Source organism: Microtus oregoni, unplaced genomic scaffold (assembly GCF_018167655.1).
Source record: "Microtus oregoni isolate MIOR12 unplaced genomic scaffold, Mior012 000017F_ref0000208, whole genome shotgun sequence".
NCBI classification, from domain to species: Eukaryota; Metazoa; Chordata; class Mammalia; order Rodentia; family Cricetidae; genus Microtus; species Microtus oregoni.
Genome location: NW_024543076.1, coordinates 27,558,114 through 27,580,212, shown reverse-complemented (window position 1 = coordinate 27,580,212; position 22,099 = coordinate 27,558,114). Strand labels below are relative to the sequence as shown.

At 43.9% G+C, this 22,099-nt stretch overlaps 1 non-coding gene across 1 annotated transcript; it reads right to left on the bottom strand.

Moving 5' to 3' along the window:
- Positions 1-2,742: 2,742 nt before the first annotated feature.
- LOC121458581 lies at positions 2,743-2,854 on the bottom strand. Its single transcript, XR_005975862.1, has one exon. It is a non-coding gene; the product is annotated as a U6 spliceosomal RNA (small nuclear RNA).
- Positions 2,855-22,099: the final 19,245 nt, after the last annotated feature.

Genomic DNA, 22,099 nt, shown 5'->3' with positions numbered 1-22,099 from the left:
GCGTGCGTGTGTGCGTGTGTGTGTGTGTGTGTGCGCGTGCGTGTGTGTTGCGCGTATGCTCAGCAGGAGAGACAGCTCAGCAGCTCAGAGCACTGGCTGTTCTTCCAGTTATCATCTATATGACAACTCAGCCATCTGTAACTCCGGTTCCAGGTGACCCGACGCCCTCTTCTGGCCTCCACAGGCACCGCACATGCACACATGCATGCAGGCAAAACACAAATACAAATAAGTAAACTTAAAAACAACTTAAAAATATACAATATTAGTTAGCCTCCACATCTCTACCCCTTTCGTTCCGTGTTATCTGAGAATGCAATGTCCTTTGTTCTCTCCTTCACTCAGTAGCTGCTGAGACTTGATGTAAGTTCAGAAAAGAGAAATAAAAATACAATAATCGCCTTCAAACCGTACTTAACCTTATGTGGGTACGTGATAAGGAACTGTACCCACAACCAACTGACATATCTGTGTGCCTCTCTGCCCTCCCTCTCGCTCTGCTCACGGTCCTCTAGTCAGCGAGAACCTGCTGTTAAATTCAGAGACTTGAATTCGAAACTGATCATCTGAACACTTGCTTAGTTCTACAGAGTCTGAATGAAGCATTGTGACTTTTTCCTCTTCCGTATATCTACAAAGTACATCACATGACGGTCATGTGAATGGAAACATTACTGTGGACAAGCATTTCCTTTGCACAGCGATGTGTAAGACCTAAAAGGTGCAAGGTATAGAACTGCACTCTGATTTCAAGGGGGGTTCTTTCCTCTCCTCTCCTCTCCTCCCCTCCCCTCCCCTCCCCTTCCCTCCCCTCTTCTCCCCTCCCCTCCCCTCTCCTCCCCTCCCCTCTCCTCCCCTCCCCTCCCTTCCCCTCTCCTGTCCTCCCCTCCCCTTTCCTCCCCTCTTCTCCCCTCCCCTCCCCTCTCCTCCCCTCCCCTCTTCTCCCCTCCCCTCTCCTCCCCTCCCCTCCCCTCTCCTCCCCTCCCCTCCCTTCTCCTCCCTTCACCTCCTCTCCCCTTTCTTTCCCTTATCTGCTGTGGATTGAACCCAGAGCCTTTCATGTGCCTGGCATGTGCTCTATCATGGAGCTACATCCTAGTCTTAAGGGAATTTTATGTTCTTGACACAACTTGAAATAATTGGAAAAAACGAAAACAAAAAAAAGCAAGGAAAGCTTCTTAAGTTTTCCCTAGTGGCTGAGTGTGCCTGTTGCTACTCTGCGGCTCTAACTATTGTATTGTTTCCACCAAGTGCTGTCTCTTCACGCCCTGTATTGTGCTGTTTGGGGGTTTTATGGCATTGTCTTTGGTGGTTGTCGTCTCTTGTAGATTTTTGACTCCTTATCTGTCATGTCAGTCCGTGACAGGCAAATTCTATTTTATTCCTACTTATTTGCACTGAAAAGCAGTCATCTGGGGGGGAAAAGTGTGCAAGAATGGAAGCTAAGACCCTGAAAAGAACGTTCTGCATGTGCTCAAAGCAGAGTCCTCGGATGCCCCACACCGCCCAGGCCGGCATTGAACTCAGGGCCTTGTGCATTGCAGTGGAGTCCTGTATTTCTCCCTAAATAGCAAGGGAAAGTGGTGGTTTGGGGTGTTTAAGGCAAGAGGCTGACCACATGACTTCCTGTGGTTTGTTTACTTTTAGATCGCAAATAAGCAAAGCCAAAGTTCTCAGCTTTAGAAGAATGTGTGCCCGTTTCTTTGATTTATTTTCAAATAACAGGGTCTCTCTGTGCAATTAGACTAGCCTAGAATCCATGAGCCTCTTGTTTCAGCCTCCAGGGTGCGGGGATTTACAGGCCTGTACCACCATGCCTGGCCAGTTTATCCTTTTTTAAAGCAAGCAGTGACTAACAGTTCAGAAACTTTAGCTGGAATGAGCAGTATATGAGCCCCTGGTAGTATCTGACGCCACATAAGCTATGGAAATCATGGTGCTCGGTGTGCTGTTTGAATTTAGCTGATACTTCTCACGCTATCCTTCCCACAAAATGCCCATTTTCATTACAATAGCCTTTTGTTGGAAAATAAAAAGAAAAGCACAATTTGAACTAATTTTTAAGATAGCCCAATGATTAAGGACACAGCTCTGGGCTTAAAATCTCATTGTAACACTCCCTTATCAGCTCTGGATCCACAGACCCATTTCTTTTTTTTTTTTCTTTTTTTCTTTCTTTCTTTCTTTTTTTTTTTTTTTTTTTTGGTTTCTCTGTAGCTTTGGAGCCTCTTGTAGACCAGGCTGGCCACGAACTCACAAAGATCTGCCTGTCTCTGCCTCCCGAGTGCTGGGACTAAAGGTAGCCTCATTTTTCATGGTAAGAGTAGTTTTCACTTCATAGGGTTATTCGAGGAGTAAGTGAGACAAACACACATGAGGTAAAAATTTAAGTTATCTGTCTGAATTACACATATAATGTATATAACACACTAAGATTGGTTGATGATTCGTGTTCTCTGCCTTCTACTTTCTGCTCCCAAGAATGTGCTACATTATATCACAAAGACCTAATGTTGCATATGGAATTACATCGTCTTCCAGCTGTCAGTAAGAAAGAGAGACTATTCCTGGTGGACCTGATGACTACCAGGACCCTAAAAACCGGGAAAGGGAACAAAGGGTCAGATAAAGGAGATGTTGCTGCCTAGCATGTGGGAGATTCTGTGTGCTTTGTACGATCCCCAGCCCTGCATAAGAAGTGGGGAAGCAACATACAAAAGTCAGTAGCTTTTTTTCTATTTTTAAAATATGGAACACTTTCATGAATTTTTGCTGCATTCTTGAACAGGATCCATGCTAATCTCCTCTGTATCGTTCCAATCTTTTCGTGTATGTACTGCCAAAGCAAGTTCATAAGTAGCTTTTCTTTATACTAACAACTAATCTGCTAAGCAGGGAAGAAATGGGGGGCTGGGGAGTCCCACTCACGATAGAGCTTTTTAAAAACAAGAATAAGAGCTAGGTGGTGGTGGCGCACGCCTTTAATCCCAAGACTCAGGAGGCAAAGGCAAGTGGGTCTCTGTGAGTTCGAGGCCAGCCTGGTCTACAGAGCGAGTTCCAGGACACACAGGACTGTTACACAGAGAAACCCTGTCAAGAAGAAAAGGACCTTTCTAACTGGAAACTTTAAGAGACTGGAAAGAAAATGAAGAAGACCCCAGGAGATGAAAAAAATCTCCCATGTTCATGGATTGGCAGAATTAGTGTTGTGGAAATGACCACGATACTGAAAACGATGTACTGATTCAAAGCAAACTCCATCAAATTTCCCATCAGTTCTTCACAGCGCTGGGGAAGGCAATCATAAAATTCATATGGAGGTACAAAGAGCTCTGAAGAGTTGAGGTAATTCTTAGTAGAAAGAGCCAAAGTGTCACAATATAAGGTTTCAAATTACATTATGGAGCCACAGAAACACAAATAACATGGTACGGGTGCAAAAACAGATCTGAAGGCCGTTGAAATAGAAGACCCAGAAATAAAACACACAGATATAGCCACCTAATTTTCTGACAAAGATGTCAAAAACATACATTGGAGGAAAAACCATGATCCTAGAAAAACTGGGATTCCCAAATAGATGAACAAAACTGGATACATATCTCTTCATCCTGCACGCACAAAACAAATCAAAATGGATCAAATACTTCAATGTAAACCTAAAATTTTGGCAGTGCTAGGGGTAAAAGACCACAACATGGCGACATTCTAGGACACAGAGGTGGCCAGCAAGGCACGTGCCCCCAAGCTTGACCATCTGAGTTGGATTTCCTAGGACCCACAAGACAGAGACAGGGAACAATTCCCCACAAGTTATTTTTAACATTTCATGTGCTGTGGCATATGTATGTGCTCGCACACACACACACACACACACACACACACAAACACACAATGAATTTAAAAAATGCAACCTCTGTCCTTATGTTCTAGTGTCTTTGGTATGGGAAGGTGCTCTGCAGGATACCAAAAGAGAAATGTAAACCCAACCCATCCACTGAACCTTTGATCTACGATGGTGTCCCATCTGTAAAATATGCTAGGGCAATGGTGGCACAAAATTTGTAGGAGCAACCAACCAATGTCTGCTCATTCCATGAGATGGAGCCCACACCTGATACTGCTTGGTTGACCAAGAACCAGAGACCTAGGGTAAAATAAAATACTACTGTTCTAAACACACACACACGCACACACACACACACACATTCACACACACAAAAAAAACCCCAGTAAGATGACCCAGAGGGAGACCTTGGAACACACAGCTCTAAATGGGAGGTCTCCATTAAATCCCTCCCCTCCGAGCTCAGGGAATCCCAAGGAACACAGAAAAAAAAAATGTAAAGAATTGACAAATGGAACCAACTGGGTATGATGGCACACACCTTTAATTCCAGCACTTAGGAAGAAGCAAAGGCAGAGGATCTCTGTGAGCTTGAGGCCAGCCTGGTCTACATCGCAAGTGCCAGGACCACACTGAGAGACCCTGTCTAAGAAAACAGACAAACAAAAGAATTGACAATTAGCATGAAATTAACTTCAACACAGCAAAGGAAACAATCACCAAAATGAAGAGCCAGCCTTCAGAATGAGGGAAAACATCTTTGTCAGCTTCTCATCAGACAAGGGATAATATCCAAGATATATAAAGAACTTCAACAATTAATTGCAAAAATCCAATTCATCTAATAGACAAATGGGTCAATAATTGAAAAGTCTGTAGTCTGCTAAAGAACGGAAGAGAGAAAAAATGGACCAAAATTGTTTTCCCATCTCATCATGGGAGGGTTTGAACTTGAGGCCTCATTTAGGAAGAAATGACATAAATTTTTGAAATACTCAAAATTACACAATACCAAAAAGTAAAACATCAGATAGAATTTATACATACTTGAGGCTAAATGTAGCAGCATATGCCAGTAATCCCAGCACTTGGGAGGCTAAGGTAAGAGGATGGCAAGTTCAAGGCCAGTCTGGGCTCCATAAAGAGACCATAACTCAAAAGAAAAAAGTCAAGCAAACTAAAACACTTGCAGATGTGTGAGGGAGGCAGTTCTGGTCTGAGAATCACAGAACTATATGAGAGAAGATAGATGAGCGTGTACGAGCAAATTGTATGGGAGGCGCCAGTGCCACCACTGTGACCCTTCTCCAGCAGGAGCTCTGTGCCCCGGATGAGGACATGGCTCACACTAGACCAAAACCAGAATGGAGGGCTGGGGGTTTGGCTCAGTGGTGGATCACTTGCCTAGCATGGGGAAAACTCCAACACAACAGAAACATAGAAACGGGGCTGTAGACTCTCCAAAAAGGACAAAGGGGCAAAGGAGCAGAGAGGCCAAGTAGAAGATGTGACACGTCCACATGCCGGCTCTGTGGGGGGGGGGTGATATGTCCACGTGCCGGCTCTGTGGGGGTGATATGTCCACGTGCCGGCTCTGTGGGGGTGATATGTCCACGTGCCAGCTCTGTGGGGGTGACACGTCCACGTGCTAGCTCTGTGGGGGTGATATGTCCACGTGCCAGCTCTGTGGGGGGGTGACACGTCCACGTGCCAGCTCTGTGGGGGGTGATATGTCCACGTGCCGGCTCTGTGGGGGTGATATGTCCACGTGCTAGCTCTGTGGGGGTGATAGGTCCACGTGCTAGCTCTGTGGGGGTGATATGTCCACGTGCTAGCTCTGTGGGGGTGATATGTCCACGTGCCAGCTCTGTGGGGGGTGATATGTCCACGTGCCGGCTCTGTGGGGGTGATATGTCCACGTGCCGGCTCTGTGGGGGATGGCATGTCCACGTGCCAGCTCTGTGGGGGATGGCATGTCCACGTGCTGGCTCTGTGGGGGTGACATGTCCATATGCTGGCTCTGTGGGGGTGACACGTCCATATGCTGGCTCTGTGGGGATGACATGTCTACGTGCTGGCTCTGTGGGGATGGCATGTCTACGTGCCGGCTCTGTGGGGATGGCATGTCTACGTGCCGGCTCTGTGGGGGTGATATGTCCACATGCCGGCTCTGTGGGGATGGCATGTCTACGTGCCGGCTCTGTGGGGGTGATATGTCCACGTGCCGGCTCTGTGGGGGAATGAGGCAGAGAACTAACACAGACTGAGAGCAGCAAAATCTCAACATACACCATTGATGATGTTTTTAAATTACTCTGCAGTAATTTAAGGCATTTAAAAGCACACCATGGGCATGTTACAGCTGATATCCCTGCATTGAAATATTATCACCTGAATCCCACATTTCATGTCCAAGATCACTGTTGGTGTTATAAAGTCTATGGCTTTGGACACATGTATAATGACATGTACCCACCGTTATAGCATTGTGTAAAATAGTTGTGCTGCCCTAAAAATCTTCCATTCCATACCTGGTAGAAAACCTAACTAACATGACTACAAGCTTGACTATTATAGATGACTATCTATTAACCTGTGTTTCTTAATTATACATTACATTTTTGAATGAGCTGTACAAACACAATACCTTAATCAAGAGCATAAATATAACAAAATTGACCTTAAATTTGTATCAATAAACCAAGATCCATACCAATGCAAATCTCTAAGCATATCCCCCTTTAAATGTAAACAAACATTTATAAACAATCATTTAGGGAATTTGGGCATAGTTCTCTCCAAAGTGCTTCCTACTTTTGTTGGGCAAAGTAATTTTTGGGGGTGTATATGGTGACCTTTTGGGGGTGTTGGTCCATCAAACCACATTAGTCTGGAAGGATTCCACAAGTTCTCATCCTCTGTTGGAACAAAAAAGAACCTCTTTTCCAAAGCAACATATCCTTAGACCCAAATTTTGAAGACAAGATATCTTTAAAGTACATAGGTTGGTTTAGCTTAGCAGCTCATACAATGAAATGTCTCTCTGTACTCAGCTCCTTCACAGTCAAAAAATTTAAAGAAAACACAATAATATACAAAATCCAGACTCTCTGTGTATTTTCCATCTTTACACAGCTTATTTTTCTTACTCTATTCTTTTTCTCCAAGTTTAATATTTATTCTATTATCTTTACTCCTTTAATCTATGACTGTCTAAACTCTTTTATATTACATTTACTGTCTCTTTACTCTTTTTCTTCTCTCTCCCAAGCCTAAGTAAATTTTTTAAACACACTGTGTCTCGTTTAGAGGTCTTTTATGTCTGAATCTGTCCTATTGTGTATCTGAAATCCTTTTCTGTCCAGGAACACTTTTTTTTTTTTTTTTGGTTTTTCGAGACAGGGTTTCTCTGTGGCTTTGGAGCCTGTCCTGGAACTAGCTCTGTAGACCAGGCTGGTCTCGAACTCGCAGAGATCCGCCTACCTCTGCCTCCCGAGTGCTGGGATTAAAGGCGTGCGCCACCATCGCCCGGCTAGGAACACTTTTTAAAATGTTAAGCAGCATTACTAGGACTAAGGCTGCTTTGCCTTTTGGCTCCACCCAGTCCAACATGGCTGAGGTCCATTCATTGCCTCCGAGAACCATTCTCTCCACCCCAGATTCAGGGTGGGGTCACAGCAGGTCTGTGTTACCATAAAGCACTCTGTTCACAAACCCTATTTAGATGCCCCATAGCTGGACCTCTCGAGTCAGAGTTCCATGCTAGCAGCACGCCATTTCAAACCCTTCAAGACCACATGGGTTTCTCTTTCTGCTACTGCTGAATCAGGAAGACCTTTCTTAAAGAAATCATGCCTCTGCTTGCTTCTAGCAAACAGAGCAAGAAGCAGCATTAAACTCTGTTTGTTTGTTTGTTTGTTTGTTTTTGTGTGTGTGTGTATATAGAATTCCTTTTCAAGCTCTCTCAGGTTTTTATGTGGGTGTAAGTACCCACATTGGTGCACCAATCTGTAGTTGTAGGCTGTTTGTTTGTTTCCCCATTGCCCAGTCTCTTGAAATAATCACACAGGAACATTACTATTTAAATCACTGCTTGGCCAATCACTTAAGCATATTGCTAACTAGCTCTTATATCTTTGGTTAACCCATTTTCATTATTTTATATTTTACTATGAGGCTTGTGGCCTACTGGCAAGGTTCTGGCGCATCTATCTCTGGCACCAGATCCATGGCTTCTCACTGACTCCACTTTCTTCCTCCCAGCATTCAGTTTAGTTCCCCCTCTGCCCCCCCCCCCCCCCCCCCCCCGCCTAGCTCTATTCTGTCCTCTCACAGGCCATTAACCAATAAAAGCAACACATATACAGAAGAACTTCCCACACCACATACCTGCTTATCCTTCCCTCTGCTCAGCTTCCAATCTTTCTTCTGTATTTGCAGATCCAAATATCATGCAATTGGATCCATAACGTATGTGGCCTTTTCAGACTGGCTACTTTCCCTTGGTTAATATATAGCCTCCCCCCAATCTTTTTGTTTGTTTTCAGTGCTGAAAAGTATTCTGTTATGTGGACACACCAGTTTATTTACCCACTTCCCTACTCTAGGACATCATGGTAGTTGCCATGGTTTCTGCAGTCATAAATCAAGTGAGGTATTAGTTTTCTTTTGTGTCACTGTGACCAAAAAAACTGACAGAGGCCGGGGAGAAATGTCTGACTGCGGCTCAAAGGTCCAGTCCCCTGGGGCAATGAAAGCCCAGGGGAGCAGTTCCACTCATAGTGGCAGCGTGTGGTGGGGGCTGTTGAACCATGGGACACGGGATCTGAATGACAGAAACAAAAGCTGGCTCCACCTTTGGCAGCCCTCCTCGGTGGCCTGCTTCCACATCCTACAGATTCCAGAACCTTCCCCAAATTGCAGCACAGGCTGGGGAATAAGGGTTTAAAACATGAACACATATTTGGGAGACATTTCAGAGTCAAGCCATGATGAACTGTAGTAAATATTCTTTGCAAATTTTTGTGTAGAGAAAGCACTTTTGCCTATATAGTCTAAATATAGGCGCCAACTTCTCAACTAAGCCCTAATAAGCCAAATACAACAAACCAATGTATTTATCGGTCTGACTAAAAGAGTTGTTCTTGTAAAACGTAGTGAGGACTGAGAATATGGCTCAGCAGTAAAGTGTTCGCCATGCAGGCAGTAAGGCATTCAGCCCCCCAAAGACAAACTTTTCAAAAGCCTGGTGTAGCAACATTCACTTGTGATCCCAGCTCTGGGGAGAGAGGAACAAGAAGATCCCTGGGGCTCTCTAACCAACCAGCTTACTTGGCTAGTTCCAGCCAGTAAGATACCTAACACACACACACACACACACACACACACACACACACACACACCTTCTCTTCTTCCCCAGCTGTTAACAGTGGGTCAGTGGATCATTGAGGCAGTGGGTCAAGTTTGCCTGTATTTGCTTCCTTTGGAGCACAAGGCTCAGACATTCATGGACTGTCCTAGCAAAGGTAACATCTTCGTGCCTCTTTATCCCGTCTTTAAAATGGGAATTTTAAGTTTCTATCTCATGCCTAAATGAATATACACCCACAAACTCTTAGAATTATAAGTGGCATGTAACGTGCTTTAGAGAGAATGAGTATGTGCGTGGATCTCTTTGAACATGCTGGTCTCACGCAGTTCTGGGGAGGTCATCCTGCTGCTCAGAGAGTATCAGGTTCGCAGTTTGATTATATCCTACTTACAAGCCCACAGTGTAGACTGTTACTATTTCACGGATGGTAGCAGAAGGCGCTGTCATCAAACCAGGCCACGTAGTATGCTGACCCCTGGGCAATGTGGTCTGGTGAAGAAGAAAGTTTATTCTCAGGACCCGAATCCTCGAGGATAGGGTAGGGGACATTAATGAGACAAACACAGCCACTAAAGGCTTGGCGCTCAGATATGGGCAGAGAAGTAGGTAAGTGGTCTGTGGATGTGCAAGCAAGCTGCCTAGCTCCTCAGGGTACTCACGTTCAGAACAGGTGATGTTGGCACGACTCAAGGGGGCAGTCAGCGGTTTCCTGGCATCAGATGGCAGGAATTAGATGCTTAGGCAAGCCCAAATAAAGTGGTTTTGACAAAAACAGCTTTCTAGTCCCTGAGAAGTAACCAAGACCACTGTTATCATTATAACAAAAACATTAGAAGTATTGCCTACTGTGGAATTAGTGGGCTACTAGACATACTGCCCAGCTATGTGACCTCTAAAATTAACATTTTTTTTACTCATCTGAAAGCAATGAAGCTACAGGGTTCACTTTCCTTTCAATTCAACAGGAGTTGTCTGAGTCAGGAAAGAAATTTCGCACAGTAAAACAAGACAGGAGCGTTGCTTTGTTGGTGCCCATTCCTTTTGCCCTCAGGACTTCGGGGGAGACACAGCATGAACCAATGGGGCTTTGCATCGCAATTTGGGATTACTGAACTTGGGGAACACATTGCTTTCACACAAACAAGAGAGCAGGGAGTTTAGCTGTTCTTCGTCATAGAGGAAGCTGTCACTGCAACCCTCAAGATTGCTCACTCTGTCCAGGGAAGTGTGCTCTTTTAATGCAGCGCTCCCCCTTCCCCCCCTTTCTCTGTCTCTCTCTCGCTCTCCCCACCCCCTCACCACTGCCTAAGAGAGAGGTGGATAGTGAAATACATCCAGAGTGTGGCACTTGTGAGAAACTAGCTTTACCAGCCTCGAGTGAGTGTGGGTGCGTGGAAACTGACGTGGTTGAGAACACTATGCCGGGTTTAAAACTTGGGGGTGATTGGGGGTGAATGTACACACATGTAAACCCTTCTGTCTATAATACAAAGCAAGGTAGGGAAGAATTGTTTTTCAGTGCCAAATTCCTACACTGCACTCATTGAGACAAATTATCCGACTGTATGATCTTCTTCGTACTCGTTAGCCGCCGATTTGTCCAAGCTCTTTGGGAGGTTTTGAAATATTTTTCTTGGGTTCATCAGTTCTCCGGGGATTTGAACGCCTGAGCCACACTATTAAAAGGGAAAGAGTGCCCCCTAGAGGCAAGAGTGCCTTACAGCTCTCCAGCTTGCTAGAGTAGAGAATTCCTTTCTTACTGTGCTGTAAACACGACGTTTGAGTATGAATACCCAAAAAGATTAAAATAACATATGTCTACAAAGATGAATAAATAAATATCTGGCAGAAAAAAATTAAAACATATTTTAATTTAAAGTCCTTGAAAACTGGTGTGTAATGATTAGAGAATTAGAAATACATATTATTCTGATTTAATTATTATACATTATATAGTGTACTGAATGACCATAATGCATTTCATACATTAAGTACAAAAAGTACAATAGTATATCTCAATAAAAATAAAATAAATGAACACATATGGATGCTTTCTTCATTTTTCCCCAAACAGAGTCAGTTGAGGGAGGTGGGATGCATACACCCATGTGTTCAGAACTCTAGAGGCTGAAGTCAGACAGGGCGAGGATGAGGCTAGCCTGAACTACAGCACAACAACAACAAAAGGTTGGTTTGGAATGTGACATCTTTCCTTTCGTTGCTGTGTGTCTGCAAACAAATTTATAAATGTGTCTGCTTGCGTGTCTAAGTTTCACTGAGTTATTGTTTTGTTTCTTATTGAATTAGGGTCTCAGTATGTAGTCCAGGCTGGCCATGAATTCCCTATTTTCCTGCCTCAGCTTCTTGAATGCTGAAACTATAAATGTGTACCGACATGTCTGGCTGTCTCATTGGCATGTAAAAGGGAATGGAATGAGATTCTGCATACAAGGTCCTCACTGTTTGATAACTTGGCACTTTAGAGCGCTATGATGATTTACCTTCACTATAGCAACCACTTCGTCAAAGACACAAGGGCGTTCTGTGTAAACACAAACACAACATGCCTTTACACGGGCTGTGATAGTGTTATAGATGAGAAGTTACTGTAGATAAAAATTAAAATAAGTAGAGAAAAGGCAGACTTAGTTGCAAGAAAACCCAAGAACACTCATGAAGATATGGAGAAAACAGCATCCCTAAAAACTTTCCTCTTTCTTCAGAAAGAGTTCTCTGTTGTAACTGTTTGTTTATTTTATGGTGGTGGAGGAGGATGGTATCTTGGTAACGTTTCTATTGCTATGATAAACATGGCCAAAAACAACTTGGGGAGGAGAGGGTTTATTTAAGCAGTGACCTAGACCCCCACACTTGAACCATTGATCAGGAAAACGTTCTCACAAACTTGTCCACAGGCTTCTGGGGGAGGCACATTCTCAGCTGAGGTTCTTCCTAGATAACTCAGGCTTGTAGTAAGCTGTCCAAATCCAACCAGGACTGGAGCAGGAGGGTTTTGGTTTTGGGTTTTTGTTTGTTTGTTTGTTTGTTTGCCAGGACCTCACTGGTATTCAAGGCTGGCTTTGAGATCCTCCTGCCTCCCTTGGGATGTGTTCAGAAAATGACAAGATGCCAGGGGCAAGGGCTTGCGGCCAAGCTTAATGACCTGAGTTCAATTCCCAGAGCCAATGATGGGAGGAAAAAACTGACTTGTGCAAGTCAATGCCTGATCTCCACTCATGTACCATGACACGCTTGTGCCACACACACACATACCATAAATAAATTAGTAACAAAATGTTCAAAATCCATTTAAAAATTTAATTACTAGACTGGACATGGTGGTATATGCCTATAAACCCAGTACACAGGAGACAAACAGAAACAAACAAAACCCAAACGAACAAAGAGTTGGTTATTCTAGTTTATCTGGAGGATCCATGTTTGAAAAATCTATAAAGCTGTGAAAAATAGCTTGTGAGCTGAACATAGTGGCTCAGCATTTGGGAGGCAGAGACAGGCCTCTGTGAATTCCAGGCCAGCCTGTCTGCATAGTGAGTCCCAGGCTAGCCAGGGCTACATACTGAGATCCTGTCTCAAAACAACCAACAAACAATTAAGATACTTGCTACAAAACAGGGCTTGGTTTATAGGACACTAAAAAGTAGGGAACGGGGCAGAGTTCAGAAAATATTCCAAGGCTGGGGAACATAAAAGATTTCAGACATTTTCAAAGTGATATTTCAGGTTAGTGGGAGATGATAAACATCTCAGAAATAACTGGCTATCTTCAAATTACTGGTCATTTAAAGATCTAAATGTCTCCTGTTACCTAAAAAGAAAAAAATTTCGAAATAATTTATAAATTGCATAGAAGCAAATATTTTTAATGAACGTTGGGTAGGGAAGAACTTTCTGAGCCTGACGGGAGGCCTTGAAGGAAATGACAGGTTGCTGGGGAAACACAGAGATGTGCCCCCTTGTGTTCAAACCTGCCCTGCCTTACCCATTTCCTTCTCCTCTGGGGTCCCAGAGGGAAATGGTGTGCACACACCTTTAACCCCAGCATTCGTGAGGCAGAGGCAGGCGAATCTCTGTGAGTTCGAGTTCAGCCTGGTCTACAGGGCAAGTTCTAGGACAGTCAGAGCTACACAGAGAAACCCTGTCTCAAAAAAATCAAAAAACAAACAAACAAAAAAAAAACTAGCACTTGGAAGGGAGGGGAGGGAGAGTCGGTGGGTTCTGCTCTGCTATGACCTTGGGCATTCCTTCACGCCCAGAGAAGAAAAGAGGATTTCACACTCAGAGGTTTGATACATATGCTTGTGAAATATGGTCCTAAGTCCTAGTATTTTTAACTTTAAAATGAATTAAATGGAGTAAAACTTCCTTCATACCCCCCAACCACTAATATAATTTCCATATTGCAATACAGAGCATAAGGAAAGGAAGAGATGACCTGGGTGTGGGGGACACACCAGGAATCCCAGCACTTGGGGGCAGAGGCAGGGGCATGCTGACAGCTTCAGACCATCTTCTTCTACATAGTGAATATCTAGATCAGTCAAAGCTCCATAACAAAACCCTGTCTCAAACACCAAAGTAGGGGCTGAAGAGATCAATGGTTAACAGCACTGGCTCTTCCAGAGGACCCAGGTTCATTCCCAGGGTACTCGTCAGCACACGGATCTACGGGCACAGTCAGCGAGCACACACACACACACACACACACACACACACACACACACAATAAAAGTAAATCTTAGGGGCTGGAAAGATGACTCAGTGGGTAAGAGCACTGGTTGCTCTTCCAGAGGATCTGGGTTCAATTCCCAGCACCTACAACTGTCTCTAACTCTAAGACCTGACACCCTCACACAGACAAACATGCAGGCAAAACACCAGGGTGCATAAAATAAAAATAAATAAATTATAATAAATAAATAAATCTTAGATACTAATAGATTTTAAAATGAGTCAGGTGTGGTGACACATGCCTGTGTTCCCAAGACTTGGGAGGTAGAAGCAGAAATATCAGAATTCAAGACCATCCTTGGATATACAGCAAGTTCAAGGCCACCATGTCTCAAACAAAACAGTGGCATACAAAGAGAATATTCGCAGTTGTGTGTTAACAAAGGATTATTATTTATAGTATAAAGAGAATTTCTTAAAACAAGAAAATAACCAAGGGGGGAGGGAACGAAAGTATGAATAGGCAATTGTCTTAGTCACTGTTCTGCTGCTGTGAAGAGACACCGTGACCAAGGCAGTTTATAAAAAAAAGCATTTAATTGGGGATTTGCTTCAGTTTTAGAGGGAAAGTCTATGACCATCATGGTGGGGATCACAATAGCAGGCAGGAATGGCACTGGAGCAGAGAGCTTACACCCTGATCTGAAGGCAGCAGGCAGAGAAAGATTGAGACTGGACCTGGTGTGGGCTTTTGAAACCTCACAGCCCACTCCCAGTGACACACCTCCTCCAATGAATCCACACACCTCCTAATCCTTCCTAGACAGTCCACCAACTGGGACACCAAATATTTAAATCTCTGAACCTGTGGGGACATTCCCATTCAAACAACCACAGCAATTAACTAAGAATACAAATGGTCAGTACACAAATAAACCTATGTTTTACATCACTGCTGACCAGAGAAGTAGGAACTGGGGAAGACAGCCTCCTTGGCCCTCCACCAGTGGTATGCTGGTGGGAATGCAAACTTGTGCAACCACTTTGGAAATCAGTGTGGCGGTTTCTCAGGAAACTGGGAGTCAACCTACCTCAGGATCCAGCAATTCCACTCCTGGGAATATACCCAAGAGATGCCCAATCATACTACAAAAGCATTTGTTCAAGTATGTTCATAGCAGCACTGTTTGTAATAGCCAGAACCTGGAAACAACCTAGATGCCCTTCAATGGAAGAATGGATGAAGAAAGTGTGGAATATATACACATTAGAGTCTACTAAGTGGTAAAAAAAAAAACAAACAAACAATGACATCCTGAATTTTGCATGCAAATGGATGGAAATAGAAAACACTATCCTGAGTGAGATAACCCAGACCCAAAAAGATGAATATGGTATGTACTCACTCATTAGTGGATATTAGCCATAAACAAAGGACATTGAGCCTATAGTTTGTGATCCTAGAGAAGCTTAATAAGAAGGTGAACCCAAAGAAAAACATATATAGATCCTCCTGGAAATTGGAAGCAGACAAGATCATCAGGCAAAAGTTACAATCTTTTTTTTTAAAAAAAAAAAGATTTATTTATTTATTGTGTATAGTGTTCTGCCTGCATGTATGCTTCCAGGCCAGAAGAGGGCACCAGATCTCATTACAGATGGCTGTGAGCCACCACGTGGGTTGCTAGGAATTGAACTCAGGACCTCTGGAAGAGCAGCCAGTGCTCTTAACTGCTGAACCGTCCCTTCAGCCTCTGATACTACAGTCTTAATTTTAGACTTTTGAAGACAATTCCAAGGGAATTAAAATCAATTTGGGCAATGACAACATTAGTGGAGTAACCGTGAAATCCCTTTAGATAGTCACCAAGAAGACATTTTTTTAAAAATGAACAAAGAGAATATTAATTCAGAAAGTCACTTTTCCTTCAGGACTGGGGAGTAGCTCGGTGGTAGAGCACTTGCTTCATATACATCATCTTCCCTACAGAAGAGAAAATCTTTAAAAACTTTAAACTTTTTAAAAATTTAGTGTGTGTAAATGTGCACAACACAGAACACATGTGAAATCCAGAACATTCAGTGGTCTCTCCTACTACATGGACTCCAAAATTAGAGCTTAGGTCCTCAAATTTGGTGGCAAGTACCTTTACTGGCTGAGCCATCTCACTGGCCTATGACATAGTTTTATATTTAGAGAAAGAGTTGCAGAATAGTTCAGTTTCCACGTTTTTTATAGTTGTTCATTTTCCTGTGGCTGTGTGGTGGTTTGAAAGAAAATGGTCCCCAAAGGAAGTGGCACTCTTCAGAGGTGTGGCCTTGTTGGAGGAAGTGTGTCACTGTGGGGGTGGGCTTTAAGGTCTCATGGATACTCAAGCCATGCCTAGTGTAGTGAGTCAGTTCACTTCCTGTCGCCTGCTGAATTCTGCCACATCCCACCATGAAGGTCATGGGATAAACTTGTAAGCCAGACCCAGTGAAATGTTTTTCTTTATTTGGGCTGCTCTGGTCATGGTGTCTCTTCACAGCAATAGAAACCCTAACTAAGACACTGTGATACAGTACTATGACTGAATCAACCCAAGGAATGAACCGGCTCATTCTGGCTCACAGTTGGAGGGTACAGTCTCTGCAGAGGAGCTTAAGACATCTGGCCATTACACCTGCAGTCGGGAAACAGAAGAGGACGAGCACTGTGCTCAGCAGGCTTTCTCCTTTATGTTTTGTCCAGGACCCTACCCCATGGAGTGGTGCTGCCACACTCAAGTGGGTCTTCCCATTTCAGTTCATATAATCTAGATGCTACCTTACAGAAATGCCCAGAGGCTGGCTGATCCTTCACAGGTGTGCCCAGAGGCTGGCTGATCCTTCACAGGTGTGCCCAGAGGCTGGCTGATCTTCACAGGTGTGCCCAGAGGCTGGCTGATCCTTCACAGGTGTGCCCAGAGGCTGGCTGATCCTTCACAGGTGTGCCCAGAGGCTGGCTGATCCTTCACAGGTGTGCCCAGAGGCTGGCTGATCCTTCACAGGTGTGCCCAGTGGTTTATCTCCTAGATGATTCCAGAGCAGTGGTTCTCCACCTTCCTAAAGCTGTGACCCTCATGTTGTGGTGACCCTCAAGCCATAAAATTATTTCATTGTTACTTCATAACTGTAATTTTGATACTGTTATGAATCATAATGTAAGTATCTGTTATGCAGGATATCTGATATGGGACCAAGGGAGATTGCGGCCCACTGGTTGAGAACCACTATTTATAGATCCTGTACACAATGTTAGTTGTCATATCTATTGTCCAATTTATATAGTCACGATACACAAAACAAAGAAATTAATGTTGGTGCAGCACTATTGGCCAACCACAGATCTAATTCAGATTTTACGACTCTTTCCACTAACGTTCTTTTCTTCTTGCAGGATCCAGCCTAGAATTCCATGCTGCATTTAGACACTACTCCAAATATAATAAAAATGTATCCATTCGGATGTGGTCCTAGAACAGTCGGATTCATAGGCACAGAAAACAGAGCAGTGATTACAGGAGGATGGGAGAGAGAGGAGAACGGATTGGTGTTCAGTGGCTATCACATTTCAGTTGAGTGAGCTGAAAAAAATTTCCGGAAATTGGGAATGTACTTACTACGAAACTGCACACTTAACATAGTTAGACCAATGCCTAGAGGGTTGGTTAAGAGTACTTGATGCTCTTGCAGAAGACCCAGGCTCAATTCCCAGTGCCACATGGTGTCTCACAGCCATGTGTAACTACAGTTCCATGGGATTTGATACCTTCCACCAGGCATATGCACAGTGCTCACATAGGCATGTAAGCAAAATAGTCATACACATAAAATAAATCTAAAGAACTAATTCTAAAGTTATGCCAATAAACTTTGCATTATATGCACCTTATCTTAATTTTAAAAATAGTGAAGGGGGCTGTAGAGATGGTTCAGTAGTTAAGAGCATCTGCTGCTCTTGCAGAAGACCCAAGTTCAGTTCCCAGCACCCACATGTAAACCCAGATGGCTTACAACAGGGGATCAATCCAATGCAGCTGCTCTCCTTGGGGGCCTGCATATACCCCCTCCCCATACATGCAATTAAAAATAAACCGAAAATGGATTAAAACATGGCACTAAGCTACAGGGCTTGGGTGATGGCTTAGTTGGCAGACTACTTGAGGAAGAATGTTGAGCATGTCTGGGTAGTGGTGGTGCATGCCTTAATCCCAGCACTTGGGAGGCAGAGCCAAGTGGATGTCTGTGAATTTAAGGCCAGCCTGATCTACAAAGACAGTTCCAAGACAGCCAGAGCTGTTACACAGAGAAATCTTGTCTCAAAAAATAAACAAAAAAAGAAATACAGAAAGGAAGGGAGGGAGGGAGGGAGGGAGAGAGGGAGGGAGGAAGGAAGGAAAGTTGGGCTTGCTGGCCAATCAGTGTAGCCTAATTCATGAGTTTTAGGCCCAAGGGAGATCCTATCTTGATGAAATGAAAGTAGATGACCTTCCTGGGGAACAACATACATGTGTTTGCATGTATACACACACACACACACACACACACACACACACACACACACACTTCTCCCTGTTTCTCATTTATTTAGGGTAAACTGTTAGAAATGTTGCCACTAGAGTTTTATTGTGCATATACTGCTGGCGAAAAGGAGAAACACAGGAGCCAGAAGGAAAGATCTGGGGACGGACAGATGTGCACAAGTCAACTTTTTATTCCAGAATGAGTGGTGAGCCAGGCTTCTAACAAGAGGACAGGAATCAGACAGCCTTTCCCAAAACTCTGAAACAGTTTTGTTTGTTTTCAGTGTGGGGATTGAACCCATGGTCTCATATGTGCTAGGCAAGTGCTCTACCACTGAGCTATACTCAGTCCCCATTTAAAACAAAAAAATAAATTTTACTTTTCTTTTCAAATTATGTGTGTGTGTGGGCGGGGGAATGGGGTTTGTGAGTTCAAGCACCCTGAGAGGTCAGAGGAGGGCATCAGATTTTCTGGAGCAGGAGTTATGTATGGGTGGTTATGAACTGCCCAACACGGTACTGGGAACTAAAATCTGGTCCTCTGGAGGACTGGCATCACTCCTTACCATCTCTCCAGCCCTACCCAGTCACACTTCAAGACTTTTATATATCTTGCGAGTTATGTAATTATGTCATTGGGGTTCTTATAATTTGTCAGACCTGTTTTCTTATAATTTGTCATACCTGTTTCCTAATAGTTGCTCAAATTTTTTCATTGCTGATCCAGTATTGAGTATTCTTTACTTAAGACTATGCGACTGATTTATTTCATTTACTAGGCATTGTGATTCCAGGCCAATTGCCTAATCTTTTCAAACTTTTATGTCCTCTTCTATAAAGAGGGCTACCGTGAGGACCTGATTCTATGCAGCAGCAGAACCGGTCCAGCTCCTGACACAGCTGACGTCTAAGGAATCGTAGCAATTGTCCTTCCTCACGGGCCCTGTGAGCTCCAGCCCTCACCCACTCCATTACCGAAGATGATTTATGAGTTAAATACAGCAAATACCACGAACTCTGCGAGAGCAGAGAGGATGTTTTGTCACCTTTGCGTCATGAATAATATCCGACGCCTGCGATTTTCTCAGTAAGAGGTTGGTGAGTGGAGGAACAGACGTTCATTTTAGACTCATTTTCTACGGTAATTGTCGAATGGAGGGACATCAGCCAACCTAATTAAATACACATTAATCAATTTCTTATGGTATTAAAAAGCTCCGATCCAAGCCCAAGAAATTAAATAAATGTGATCTCTGCTATCAAGACAACTTCGGTGGGGTTGGCTAGATGGTAGCAAAGTAGCTTCTTCCAAGGCTAGTGGCCCTGGCTGGTTTTTATGTCAACTTTGCACAAGGTAAGATCATCAGGGAAGAGGAAGTCCCAAAAGAGAAAATGCCGTCATCAAACTGACCTGGAGGCAAGCCTACAGGGCATTTTCTTGATTTCTCGCCCACTGCGTGGCTCCCTGCCCAGGGATGTGTGAGGGCATAGCTGTGGTGTGCTATATGGGTGGGTGCGCGATGCCACTCCTAGGCAGGTGATCTGGGACTGCATCAGAAAGCAGGCTGGGCACATGATGAGGAGCTAGTCAGTGAGCAGCGCTTCTCCCTGACCTTCGGTCATTTGCCTCCGGTGTTCTGCCCTTGCTTCCTGCTGTGGCTTCCTTCAGTGGACTGTGACCTGGGATATATGAAACAAACAACCCCCCACCCCACCCCCGCCCCCCAAGCTGCTTTTGGTCAGTGTTTTTATCACAGCAATAGGAAGCAAACAGACACCTACTGACTTACCTTTTGATCCCTGGGTCCCACATGATAGGAGAGACTGATGCTTTAGGGGGTCCTTTGATCGCCACATCCATGCCAGAAATAAACACATGCAAATACATGCTTAAAAGGAGAGTTTAATTGGAGGTATATATTTGCAGAATATGATAACTCTAAACAGCTCAGGGAGTGGTAGTGACTATCAGTTGGATGAGGGAAGGTCATACAGTGTCTATCAAATTCATCCCGACGTGACACAGGAACTTAGCAGGGAGAAATGAACTGATGGAGGATTCAAGGAACCCAACTTCCAAACTCTATCTTACCTCAAAATATCAAATGTGAGGCCGGGCGGTGGTGGCGCACGCCTTTAATCCCAGCACTCGGGAGGCAGAGGCAGGCGGATCTCTGTGAGTTCGAGACCAGCCTGGTCTACAAGAGCTAGTTCCAGGACAGGCTCCAAAACCACAGAAAAACCCTGTCTCGAAAAACAAAAACAAAAAAAAAAAAATATCAAATGTGGTATAATTATAAAACACTGCCAGGTTTGTCTTTATTAAGGTTTTTATTGCTACGAAGAGACACCATGACCACAGCAACTCTTTTTTTTAAATGTTTTTTTAATTGCATTTCTTTAATTTATCTTACATACCAAGCACAATTTTCTTTCACTTCTTGCCTTCTGTTCCCTCCCCCGACCTCCTTTCTGCCCCATCATCTACTCCTCAGAAATGGTAAGGTCTCCCGCAGCATATTAAATTGAGGCACCATCATGCCTCTCCCCGCCGCATTAAGGTTGAACAAGGCATTTTACTATAGGGAATAGGTTCCAAAAAGTCAGCTCATGTACCAGGGACAGATCCTTGTCCCACTGCTGTGAAGGCGTAAGTCACAAACAATGCCACACCAATTCGGGGTTATGATTATTAGGGTGGTATTTATTTAAAGGGGAAAAAACTTACAGATCACTGTACCAGGCAACAGCCCTCTACGCAACCAGGAAAGGAGTCTAGTCGCCTGCGGAGCAGGAAGTGAAGAGAGAGAGGGAAGTGGCCGCTTTTTTAAAGGGAGAGAAACCACGCCCCAATGGGCTGGTACCTCAGCAGTGATAGGCTGGAGAAGTGGGAGGACCTCCCGCAACACTGCTGGGGCTCCACAAATAGACCAAGCTACACAACTATTTCTGTAAATGGAGACCGCTTTCGTTTCCTAGCCACCAAGACCCAAATAACCACACAGAAACTACGTTAACAACAATACTGTTTAGTCAATGACTCAGGCATATTCTACTAGCTTTACATCTTAAATTAACCTATTTTTATTATTTTATATTTTACCATGAGGCTTGTGGTTCGCCACCTCACACCTTGCTTCTTGGGTGGCTACATGGCGTCTGCCTGACTCTGCCTTCTTTCTCCATACGTTCAGTTAATTTTCCCACCTAGCTATATCTGTCCTGCCATAGGCCAAAGTGGCTTCTTATTTTTTTTTTTTTTTTTTTTTTGGTTTTTCAAGACAGGGTTTCTCTGTGGTTTTGGAGCCTGTCCTGGAACTAGCTCTGTAGACCAGGCTGGCCTCGAACTCACAGAGATCCGCCTGCCTCTGCCTCCCGAGTGCTGGGATTAAAGGCGTGCACCACCACGGCCCGGCCAAAGTGGCTTCTTATTAACTAATGATAATAAAATATATTCATAGCATACAAAGGGGAATCACATATCAAAGTCCCAAACTTTATATTTTGTGCTTCTTCTTCTTCTTCTTCTTCTTCTTCTTCTTCTTCTTCTTCTTCTTCTTCTTCTCTCTCTCTCTCTCTCTCAATTGAAAACTTTCAAGGACTGTCTTTATAGTTTATTAAATTAAGAACTTATATTATGAAGAG